Raw genomic sequence first — 13,227 nt, 5'->3', positions numbered from 1 at the left:
ACCAATCTAATCAGTTTTTATGAAGAGGTAAGCTATAGGCTGGACAACGGTGAGTCATTGGACGTGGTATATCTCGATTTTTCCAAAGCGTTTGATACCGTGCCGCACAAGAGGTTGGTACACAAAATGAGAATGCTTGGTCTGGGGGAAAATGTGTGTAAATGGGTTAGTAACTGGCTTAGTGATAGAAAGCAGAGGGTGGTTATAAATGGTATAGTCTCTAACTGGGTCGCTGTGACCAGTGGGGTACCGCAGGGGTCGGTATTGGGACCTGTTCTCTTCAACATATTCATTAATGATCTGGTAGAAGGTTTACACAATAAAATATCGATATTTGCAGATGATACAAAACTATGTAAAGCAGTTAATACTAGAGAAGATAGTATTCTGCTACAGATGGATCTGGATAGGTTGGAAACTTGGGCTGAAAGGTGGCAGATGAGGTTTAACAATGATAAATGTAAGGTTATACACATGGGAAGAAGGAATCAATATCACCATTACACACTGAATGGGAAACCACTGGGTAAATCTGACAGGGAGAAGGACTTGGGGATCCTAGTTAATGATAAACTTACCTGGAGCAGCCAGTGCCAGGCAGCAGCTGCCAAGGCAAACAGGATCATGGGGTGCATTAAAAGAGGTCTGGATACACATGATGAGAGCATTATACTGCCTCTGTACAAATCCCTAGTTAGACCGCACATGGAGTACTGTGTCCAGTTTTGGGCACCGGTGCTCAGGAAGGATATAATGGAACTTAGAGAGAGTACAAAGGAGGGCAACAAAATTAATAAATGGGATGGGAGAACTACAATACCTAGATAGATTAGCGAAATTAGGATTATTTAGTCTCGAAAAAAGACAACTGAGGGGCGATCTAATAACCATGTATAAGTATATAGGGGGACAATACAAATATCTCGCTGAGGATCTGTTTATACCAAGGAAGGTGACGGGCACAAGGGGGCATTCTTTGCGTCTGGAGGAGAGAAGGTTTTTCCACCAACATAGAAGAGGATTCTTTACTGTTAGGGCAGTGAGAATCTGGAATTGCTTGCCTGAGGAGGTGGTGATGGCGAACTCATTCGAGGGGTTCAAGAGAGGCCTGGATGTCTTCCTGGAGCAGAACAATATTGTATCATACAATTATTAGGTGCTGTAGAAGGACGTAAATCTGGGGATTTATTATGATGGAATATAGGCTGAACTGGATGGACAAATGTCTTTTTTCGGCCTTACTAACTATGTTACTATGTTACTATGTTACTCCTGATTTGTTTTTTGGTGACAGGTCCAAATTTTTGAGTTTTAATAACAACTGTAAACTGTTTTTTGCTTTGAGACCTCGATCCTCCGGTGATTCCATTCAGCGGGTTAAAATCGTCATCTCCCTGCTGCGTGGTGATCCACAGGATTGGGCATTTTCCCTGGAATCTGGGAATCCGGCTTTGCTTAATGTAGACTCCTTTTTTCAGGCATTAGGATTATTATATGATGAACCTAATTCTGTGGATCAAGCTGAGAAGACCTTGTTGGCCCTGTCTCAGGGTCAAGAGGCGGCTGAATTGTATTGTCAGAAATTCAGAAAATGGTCTGTGTTGACTAAATGGAATAATGATGTTTTGGCGGCAATTTTCAGAAAGGGTCTTTCTGAATCCGTTGAAGATGTTATGGTGGGGTTTCCCACGCCCTCCGGTCTGAGTGATTCTATGTCTCTGGCCATTCAGATTGACCGGCGCTTGCGGGAGCGCAGAACTGTGCGCGCTGTGGCGTTATCCTCAGAGCAAATTCCTGAGCCTATGCAGTGTGATAGGATTCTGTCTAAAACGGAACGGCAAGGTTTCAGACGTCAGAATAGGTTGTGTTATTATTGTGGCGACTAGGGTTGAGCGACCTTCACTTTTATAGGATCGGGTCGGGTTTCACGAAACCCGACTTTTGGAAAAGTCGGGTCGAGTGAAATCGGCCGATCCTATAAAAAAGTCGGGGTCGGGGTCCTATTCCTATTAGGTATATACTCACCCTCGGAAGCGCCCTGCTTCCTTCCGACAGCCTTCCTTCCTAAGAATCAGCCCTTCCAGGACCTTCGGTGACGTCGCGGGTGACGTCGCGGCTTGTGATTGGCCGCGCGAGCGGTCACATGGGCGGCCGCGCGGCCAATCACAAGCCGCGACGTCACCGCGACGTCACGGCAAGGTCCTAGAAGCGCGGATTCGAAGGAGGAAGGCTGCCGGTTAGTACCAGGGCGCGTCAGAGGGTAAGTATTGCAATATTTTTTATTTTAATTCTATATTTTACACTTTAATCTGAATTCCGATACCAATTCCCGATATCTTAAACATATCGGGGAATCGGGATCGGAATTCCGATTCCAGATTCAAAAGATCGCCGACTTCATGGCCGACCCCCCACTGGGGTCGGGTCGGGTTTCATGAAACCCGACCTTGCCAAAAGTCGGCGACTTTTGAACAATTTCGACCCGTTTCGCTCAACCCTAGTGGCGACGCTTCTCATGTCATTTCTGTCTGCCCTAAGCGGACAAAGAGGATCGCCAGTTCATTTACCATCAGTACTGTACAACCTAAATTTCTGTTATCTGTGTCCTTGATCTGCTCATTTTCATCATTTTCTGTCATGGCGTTTGTGGATTCAGGCACCGCCTTGAATTTAATGGACTTTTGAGTTTGCTAGGCGTTGTGGTTTTCCCTTGCAGCCTTTGCAGAACCCTATTCCTTTAAGGGGCATTGATGCTACACCCTTGGCTAAAAATAAGCCCCAGTTTTGGACACAGGTGACCATGCGCATGGCGCCAGCCCATCAGGAAGATTGTCGATTTCTGGTGTTGCATAATTTGCATGATGCTATCGTGCTGGGTTTTCCGTGGTTGCAGGTACATAATCCTGTTTTGGATTGGAAGTCCATGTCTGTGACTAGTTGGGGTTGTCAGGGGGTTCATAATGATGTTCCTTTGATGTCAATCACCTCTTCTTCCTCTTCTGAAATTCCAGAGTTTTTGTCTGATTTTCAGGATGTATTCGATGAGCCCAAGTCCAGTTTCCTTCCACCGCACAGGGACTGCGATTGTGCTATTGACTTGATTCCAGGCTGTAAGTTTCCTAAGGGTCGACTTTTCAACCTGTCTGTACCTGAACATACCGCCATGCGGAGCTATATTAAGGAGTCTTTGGAGAAAGGGCATATTCAGCCATCTTCTTCACCGTTGGGAGCGGGGTTCTTTTTTGTTGCTAAAAAAGATGGTTCCTTATTCCCTGTATTGATTATCACCTCTTGAATAAGATCACGGTCAAGTTTCAATACCCTTTACCTTTGCTTTCCGATTTGTTTGCTAGGATTAAGGGAGCTAGTTGGTTTACAAAGATTGACCTTCGGGGGGCATATACTCTTGTTCGTATTAAGCAGGGTGATGAATGGAAAACTGCGTTTAACACGCCTGAAGGCCTTTGAATACCTTGTGATGCCATTCGGACTCTCTAATGCTCCATCTGTTTTTCAGTCCTTCATGCATGATATGTTAGGGCTAGCGGAACGCACCAAATAATAAGACAGATAGTGTATGGTGCTTTCGCAGCCCGGGGTCCACCGTGCAGAGATGGAACCTGCTGCTAAGTAATGACGGACTATATGGCGGTACTCATAAGTATACACACGTGGGTTAAACTTCACCCAGCGTGAAGGAAGCGATCCTGTTGCCTCACAGGATCGCGGTACCGCACATAGAAGGCGAGCAAGTAGTCAGCGAACTCAACCCCAACTAGGATTGAAGTCCGATTAGACCCTTGCTGGCACAACACTGGGTGTGTAAGGAAGCAGAATAACAATATTAGGGCACAAGAGTGCATGCGGTGCCGCACTGACGAACGCCACTAACCACCCAGGCTTGGGTAAGGAAAGCACAGAGGAAGTGCACGGCACCGTACTGGCGGTCACAGCAACTGAACGCTGTAACGTGTGATTAGTGCTGTAGGATAAGTCGGGCGCTAGATAGCAACCATACACCTTCCGCGAACAGACATTCAATAGGGAAGGGGTATCCAAGGAAGACTTGCACTCACAACAAACACACGTAAGCAAATGTACACTAGCGCATGGCCGTGCGGTCATGCGCAGTTTATATAGTTGCAGCACAGGAAGTGGCCACAGAAACTTTGCCCTTGCCCTGGGCATGCTCAGTGTATGCAGACAAGGACTTAGTCCCAGAGAAGTCCGCTCGCTGCTGACCAGCACTGGCTTTAATGGTAGAAGCTGAAGAAGCAGCAGTAACTCTCTGTACAGAGTGAGACTGAGCAAGACGCTGGGACCGACGTCCCTGCTGAGCAGACTCCACTGCGGCTGGATAAGAATGGGAGACCGCAGCGGAGATGGCCCGAGATTCCCCCTGTGCAGAAGCGGGAACTCGAGACCTAACATTACCCCCCCTCCTAGGGCCCCCCCTCCTTGGGCCTCGCTACGCTCGAAGGCAGCAATGAGCTGTGGGGCCCGAATGTTTTCAGCAGGCTCCCATGACCTGTCCTCTGGGCCATAACCCTTCCAATCCACCAGATAGAACTTTTTGCCGCGTACCACCTTGCACCCCAAAATAGCGTTCACCTCGTAATCGTCCGTAGACGAACCCGATGTCCCGGCAGATGACTCGGAAAACCGGGACATGTATACGGGTTTCAAGAGGGACACATGAAAGGTGTCGGTGATACCCAAGCGTGGAGGAAGGGCCAGACGGTAGACCACAGGATTAACCTGTTCGAGAACCTTGAAGGGACCCAAGTAGCGAGGAGCAAACTTAGTGGACTCAACTCGCAGCCTGATGTTACGGGCGGAGAGCCACACCAAGTCGCCAGGAGCAAAGGTCGGAGCGGGGCGCCGATGAACATCAGCGGAGGACCTCATTCTCTCCTTGGAGGCCCGAATGGCATCCTGCGTGCGGTCCCAAATGTCCCGTGCCTCCACAGCCCAGTCTGCCACCCTGGAGTCAGCAGAAGACACAGGCATGGGCACAGGAACACGCGGATGCTGGCCGTAATTTAGGAGGAATGGAGTCTGACCAGTGGAGTCGGCTACGGCATTGTTAAGTGCAAACTCTGCCCACGGTAGCAAGGATGCCCAGTCATCCTGCCTGGCAGAAACAAAATGTCGTAAATATGTGACCAAGGTCTGGTTGGCCCTCTCTACCAACCCATTCGTCTCAGGATGATATGCCGAAGAGAGTTTCAACTCAATACTGAGTAGACGACAAAGCTCTCTCCAGAATCGAGACGCAAACTGGGGACCCCGGTCACTAACAATTTTGTCTGGCATACCGTGTAGGCGAAAGATATGCTTGACGAACAAGACAGCCAACGCCCATGCAGAAGGTAGCCATGGAAGAGGCACCAAGTGCACCATTTTGGGAAAATGGTCGGTGATAACCCAGATAATGGTGCAGTTACGAGACTTGGGTAAGCCCACCACAAAGTCCATCCCGACCATCTCCCAGGGCCTGTCCGCCACCGGCAGAGGAAAAAGCAAACCAGCTGGCCGTTGCCGAGGAGTCTTGTTCTTGGCGCAAGAGACACACGCCCGAACATACTCCGCGACATCACGAGCCATATGCGGCCACCAGTACGTCCTCGCCAGTAACTCAGATGTCCTTTTGGTACCAAAATGTCCACCCACCCTGGACGAGTGTGCCCAGGAGAGAACCTCCGGTCACAAATTGGATGGAACAAAAGTCTTGCCCGGTGGCACAGACTCTAGCGAAACCGGGGCCACAGTTATCAAGCTCTCGATGGGGACAATAAGCCGAGGCTCCTCCTCCTCCTCTGCAGATGACACAACGGAGCGAGAGAGAGCGTCGGCCCGAATGTTCTTCTCCCCAGAAAGAAAATGGAGGGTGAAATGAAACCGGGAGAAGAATAAGGACCATCTGGCCTGGCGAGAATTCAACCGCTGGGCTGTCTGCAGGTACACCAAATTTTTATGGTCTGTGAAGACTTGGAAGGGAAAACGTGCTCCCTCCAAGAGATGTCTCCACTCCGAGAAAGCCAACTTCATGGCTAGCAACTCCCTGTCCCCGATGGAATAATTCCTCTCTGCTGGTGAGAAGGTCTTGGAGAAAAAGAAGCAAGGATGCTTCCGACCTTGAGCATCCTTTTGGAAGAGGACTGCTCCAGCACCAACAGAAGAGGCATCCACCTCCATGATAAATGGCTTATCAACATCGAGGCGATGTAGGATGGGAGCGCTAGCGAAGTGTGACTTTATAGAGTTAAAGGCCTTGGAGACCTCCTCAGACCACAATTTGGGATTCGCCCCCTTCTTGGTGAGGGCAACCAGGGGAGCTACCAAAGTTGAGAAGTGCGGAATGAACTGGCGATAATAATTAATGAACCCCATAAAGTGCTGCACAGCTTTAAGAGAATGGGGTTCCTGCCAGTCCATCACAGCCTGTAGTTTGGCAGGATCCAAAGCCAATCCCTGGGCAGAGATGATGTAGCCTAGGAAGGGTAAGGACTCCTGCTCAAACATACACTTCTCCAACTTGGCATAGGGGGAGTTTGCCCGTAGGCGGTCGAAGACTTTGCAAACATCTCTCCGGTGGGAGTCAATATCTGGAGAGTAGATGAGAATATCATCCAGATAGACTACGACCGAGGTGGAAAGCATATCCCGGAAGATATCGTTCACAAAGTCTTGGAAAACGGCTGGGGCATTACAGAGCCCGAAGGGCATCACCAGATATTCATAGTGCCCATCCCTGGTGTTAAAAGCCATCTTCCATTCGTCCCCCTCACGGATGCGAATCAGGTTGTAAGCACCCCGCAGATCTAGTTTAGTAAATACCCTTGCTCCCCGAAGCCTATCGAAGAGCTCAGATATCAAGGGCAAAGGATACTTATTTTTAACGGTGATAGCGTTAAGACCCCTGTAGTCTATGCATGGACGCAATTCCCCATTCTTCTTCTGCACAAAGAAGAACCCTGCCCCAGCAGGTGACACTGACTTCCTAATGAATCCTCTTGCCAGATTTTCCTGGATGTACTGTGACATTGCCTCCGTCTCCGGGAGAGATAGCGGATAGACTCGACCCCGGGGAGGCTCAGCACCAGGCAAGAGATCAATAGGACAGTCATAGGGGCGATGGGGCGGAAGGATCTCCGCCGCCTTTTTGGAGAACACGTCTGCATAAGACCAATACTGCTTGGGGAGAGAGGAAAGATCTGCGGGTACCTCTGTAGTAGCAACCTGAACGCACTCCCTCTGACACCTACCCCCACAAGATTCACCCCATCCCAGGATTCTGCCAGAGGACCACTCGATATGAGGAGAGTGGTACCGTAGCCAAGGTATTCCCAACAGGACCTCATCAATTCCCTCTGGAATGACGAGCAGAGATATAATCTCCTGATGATATGGCGACATGGACAGAGTAAAAGGGATGGTCTGGTGTGTTATCTGTGAGGGCAGTGTCGACCCATTCACCACTCGTACCGTTACTGGTTGAGCTAGCATAACCAGGGGTATTGCATGACGTTGGGCGAAGGCAGAAGACATAAAATTGCCCTCCGCCCCAGAATCCACGCAGAGCTCTACCGAGTGGGAGAATGAGCCTATAGTAATTGTCCCCTTAAAGGACAATTTAGAGGCAAACATCGTCGTGTCTAGTGTACCTCCACCTACTACCACTAGACGCTGACGTTTCCTCGACCGCTGAGAACATCTGGTGGCTAGATGTCCTGACTGCTGGCAAACATGACAGACCTTGAGTGCACAAGCGGTCCGAGACTTAGATCCCGCTTGTGACACTTCCCTGGCCTCATGTGACTCAGGAACCAGGACCGGAGATTCCAGAGGTTTGGAGAAGGTAGGAGCCAGCCGAAACCTCTGCTTACACTGGGCTCGCTCTAACCTCCGCTCGTTAAAACGGAGGTCAATTCGATTGGAGACAGTTATTAACTCCTCCAGTGTGGCAGGAATCTCCCTAGTGGCCAGAGCGTCCTTTACGTGGTCAGCCAGGCCCCTCCAAAATATGGGGATAAGAGCTTTATCCGACCAATCCAGCTCAGAAGCTAAAGTGCGGAATTGGACGGCAAAATGACTGACCAAGGACTCACCCTGAGTTAATGCCAGCTGTTGGAGCGCAGTATCATGGGTGACTTGAGGTCCTAAAAAGACCTGTTTCAGAGTGCTCAGAAACAGCGGAGCACTCTGCACCACATGATCACCATGTTCCCACAGCGGCGTAGCCCATTCCAACGCCCTGTCCGACAAGAGAGACACTATAAATCCCACCTTAGCCCGCTCTGTGGGAAAACGTGCAGCCAGGAGCTCGAGGTGAATAGAGCACTGACTCACAAATCCCCTACAAAACTTGCTATCACCAGAAAATTTTTCTGGCAGCGGGAGGCGAGAAAATGTCGGAGCAGGGGTGGCAATGGACAGGGTTGCTGCAACCACGCTAGCAGCCTGTACAGCAACTGCGGTAACATCCACAGCTGAGGTTGCGCTCTCAAGAGCCGCCAACCTACCCTCCAGCTGCTGGATATACCGCAAGGATTGCTGTTTGTCCGTCATTACTAGCCAGACCCTGGCGCTAGTGTAATGTTAGGGCTAGCGGAACGCACCAAATAATAAGACAGATAGTGTATGGTGCGTGCGCAGCCCGGGGTCCACCGTGCAGAGATGGAACCTGCTGCTAAGTAATGACGGACTATATGGCGGTACTCATAAGTATACACACGTGGGTTAAACTTCACCCAGCGTGAAGGAAGCGATCCTGTTGCCTCACAGGATCGCGGTACCGCACATAGAAGGCGAGCAAGTAGTCAGCGAACTCAATTCTAACTAGGATTGAAGTCCGATTAGACCCTTGCTGGCACAACACCGCAACTGGGTGTGTAAGGAAGCAGAATAACAATATTAGGGCACAAGAGTGCATGCGGTACCGCACTGACGAATGCCACTAACCACCCAGGCTTGGGTAAGGAAAGCACAGAGGAAGTGCACGGCACCGTACTGGCAGTCACAGCAACTGAATGCTGTAACGTGTGATATTAGTGCTGTAGGATAAGTCGGGCGCTAGATAGCAACCATATACCTTCCGCGAACAGACATTCAATAGGGAAGGGGTATCCAAGGACGACTTGCACTCACAACAAACACACGTAAGCAAATGTACACTAGCGCATGGCCGTGCGGTCATGCGCAGTTTATATATTTGCAGCACAGGAAGTGGCCACAGAAACTTTGCCCTTCCAAGACCTGCCAAGAGGACCAATGGAATGTGCTGCAGAGCCTGAGCACATGACCCTCGATCTCCAACGGGAGATCTTGCCCTGGGCATGCTCAGTGTGTGCAGACAAGGACTTAGTCCCAGAGAAGTCCGCTCGCTGCTGACCAGCACTGGCTTTAATGGTAGAAGCTGAAGAAGCAGCAGTTACTCTCTGTACAGAGTGAGACTGAGCAAGACGCTGGGACCGACGTCCCTGCTAAGCAGACTCCACTGCGGCTGGATAAGAATGAGAGACCGCAGCGGAGATGGCCCGAGATTCCCCCTGTGCAGAAGCGGGAACTCGAGACCTAACAGATATCTTCAGGACTTATCTTGATAAATTCTTGATTGTATATTTGGACGATATTTTGATTTTTTCCGATGCTTGGGAGTCTCATGTGCAACAGGTCAGGATGGTATTTCAGATCCTTCGTGACAATGCCGTGTTTGTGAAAGGGTCTAAGTGTCTTTTTGTGGTGCAGAAGGTTTCTTTTTTGGGCTTTATCTTTTCTCCCTCGTCTATAGAGATGGAAACGGTTAAGGTTCAGGCCATTCATGATTGGATTCAGCCCACATCCGTGAAGAGCCTTCAGAAATTTTTGGGTTTTGCTAATTTTTATCGCCGTTTCATTGCTAATTTTTCCAGTGTGGTTAAACCCTTGACCTGATTTGACGAAGAAAGGCGCTGATGTGGCGAATTGGTCCTCTACGGCTGTCTCTGACTTGACGCTTCTGAGATTGGGGCAGGGGCCGTTTTGTCTCAGAGGGATCCTGTTGGTTCCTTAATGAAACCGTTTGCCTTCTTTTCCCATAAGTTTTCGCCTGCTGAACGCAATTATGATGTCGGCAATCGGGAGTTGTTGGCTATGAAGTGGGCATTTGAGGAGTGGCGACATTGGCTTGAGGGAGCTAAGCACCGTATTGTAGTCTTGACCGATCATAAGAATTTGATTTACCTCGAGTCTGCCAAATGGCTGAATCTTAGACAGGCTCGATGGTCCTTGTTTTTTCCCGTTTTGATTTCATGGTCTCGTACCTTCCGGGTTCTAAGAATATTAAGGCTGATGCCCTCTCTAGGAGTTTTTTGCCTGATTCTCCTGAGGTCTTGGAACCGGTCGGTATTCTGAAAGAAGGGGTGGTCCTTTCTGCCATTTCCCCTGATTTACGATGGGTTCTTCAGGAATTTCAGGCTGACAAACCTGACCGCTGGCCTGTGGGGAAACTGTTTGTTCCTGACAGATGGACTAGTAGAGTGATTTCTGAGGTTCACTGTTCCGTGTTGGCTGGTCATCCTGGCATTTTTGGTACCAGAGACTTGGTTGGTAGGTCCTTTTGGTGGCCTTCTTTGTTGCGTGATGTGCGTTCTTTTGTGCAGTCCTGTGGGACTTGTGCGCGGGCCAAGCCTTGTTGCTCCCGTGCTAGTGGGTTGCTTTTGCCATTGCCGGTCCCTGAGAGGCCCTGGATGCATATTTCTATGGATTTTATTTCCGATCTTCCCGTTTCCCAGAGGATGTTGGTTATCTGGGTTGTTTGTGACCGATTCTCTAAGATGGTTCATTTGGTGTCTTTGCCTAAATTACCTTCCTCTTCGGATTTGGTTCCGTTGTTTTTTCAGCATGTGGTCCGTTTGCATGGTATTCCGGAGAATATTGTGTCCAACAGAGGTTCCCAGTTTGTTTCTAGGTTTTGGCGGGCCTTTTGTGCTAAGCTGGGCATTGATTTGTCTTTTTCTTCTGCATTTCATCCTCAGACAAATGGCCAGACCGAGCGAACTAATCAAACTTTGGAGACTTATTTGAGATGCTTTGTGTCTGCTGATCAGGATGATTGGGTGGCTTTTTTGCCATTGGCCGAGTTTGCCCTTAATAATAGGGCTAGTTCGGCTACTTTGGTTTCACCTTTCTTTTGTAATTTTGGTTTTCATCCTCGTTTTTCTTCTGGGCAAGTTGAGCCTTCTGACTGTCCTGGTGTGGATTCTGTGGTTGACAGGTTGCAGCAGATTTGGGCTCATGCGGTGGACAATTTGGTGTTGTCTCAGGAGGAGGCTCAATGTTTTGCTAACCGTCGTCAGTGTGTTGGTTCCCGGCTTCGGGTTGGGGATCTGGTCTGGTTGTCTTTCCGTCATGACGTAGATCTGGACGTAGATCTGGGGATTTATTATGATGGAATATAGGCTGAACTGGATGGACAAATGTCTTTTTTCGGCCTTACTAACTATGTTACTATGTTACTATGTTACTATGTTCCTATGAAGGTTTCTTCTCCTAAGTTTAAGCCTCGGTTTATTAGTCCTTATAGGATTTCTGAGATTATTAATCCGGTGTCTTTTCGACTGGCGCTTCCGGCCTCTTTTGCTATCCATAATGTCTTCCATAGATCTTTATTGCGGAAATATGTGGATCCCGTTGTTCCCTCTGTTGATCCTCCGGCCCCTGTGTTGGTTGATGGGGAGTTGGAATATGTTGTTGAGAAGATTTTGGATTTCCGTTTTTCGAGGCAGAAGCTTCAGTAAATTGTCAAATGGAAGGGTTATGGCCAGGAGGATAAATCTTGGGTTTTTGCCTCTGATGTCCATGCCGCTGATTTGGTTCGTACCTTTCATCTGGCTCATCCTGATCGGCCTGGGGGCTCTGGTGAGGGTTCGGTGACCCCTCCTCAAGGGGGGGTACTGTTGTGAATTCTGCTTTTGGGCTCCCTCCAGTGGTTGTAGATGGTAATGCAGTTGTCCCTGGGCTGCAGTCTTGGACAGTTGTATCTGCTGATTGCAATTCTGACTGGGGTATTTAGGTTTGCAGGACTCATTAGTCCTTGCCAGTTGTCAATGTTTCTTGGGAAGTGTTGGATCTCTGCCTGGCCTCTCCTGCTTAGCTGCCAATTCAGCAAAGATAAGCGTCTGTTTCTTTTTCTGTGGCACACATGCTGTGTGCTTATATTCTGTGCTATTCATGTGTTTTCTATTGTCCAGCTTAGACTGTGTCAGTGTTTTCTCAGTCTGGTTGGATTCTCTGGAGTTGCAGATATTCGCTCCACATCTTTAGTTAGGTGGTGGAGTTTTTGTATTTTCTGCTGTGGATATTTTTGGAAGGATTTTAATACTGACCGCTTAGTATCCTGTCCTATCCTTTCCTATTTAGCTAGAAGTGGCCTCTTTTGCTAAATCCTGTTTTCTGCCTGCGTGTGTCTTTTCCTCTACTACTCACAGTCATTATTTGTGGGGGGCTGCCTATCCTTTGGGGTTCTGCTCTGAGGCAAGATAGTATTCCTATTTCTATCTATAGGGGTATTTAGTCCTCCGGCTGCGTCGAGGTGTCTAGATTTTTGTTAGGCACACCCCACCGCTACTTCTAGTTGCGGTGATAAGATCAGGGTTTGCGGTCAGTATAGTTACCACCTACTCCACTGAAAGTTTTCATGCTGCTCCAAGGTCACCTGATCATAACAAGCTGGACTGCAGAGTGAAGGCAAAAGGGCTAACAAGTGCTAAGCATCTCTGGGAACTCCTTCAAGATTGTTGGAAGACATTTCCCGATGACTACCTCTTGAAGCTCATCAAGAGAATGCCAAGAGTGTGCAAAATAGTCATCAAAGCAAAAGGTGGCTACTTTGAAGAACCTAGAATATAAGACATAATTTCAGTTGTTTCACACTTTTTTGTTAAGTATATAATTTCACATGTGTCAATTCATAGTTTTGATGCCTTCAGTGTGAATGTACAATTTTCATAGTAATGAAAATGCAGAAAAACCTTTAAATGAGAAGGTGTGTCCAAACTTTTGGTCTGGTACTGCGTGTTTTCCAAGAATAGAATATACCATGTATGCTGTACTCTATATATTATTACCAACCTGTTTTTCTTTTTCTCTTAACTGTGAAACTTTTAAACTTCATGATGATGTCACTTATAGCAAAACTTTGCATCATATATTCTTAAAAATAAACTAGCTGTCATTTAAATGAAA

Source organism: Ranitomeya imitator, chromosome 4 (genome assembly GCF_032444005.1).
Source record: "Ranitomeya imitator isolate aRanImi1 chromosome 4, aRanImi1.pri, whole genome shotgun sequence".
NCBI lineage: Eukaryota > Metazoa > Chordata > Amphibia > Anura > Dendrobatidae > Ranitomeya > Ranitomeya imitator.
The sequence above is the reverse complement of the archived record's forward strand: the minus strand, read 5'-3'. Positions refer to the sequence as shown.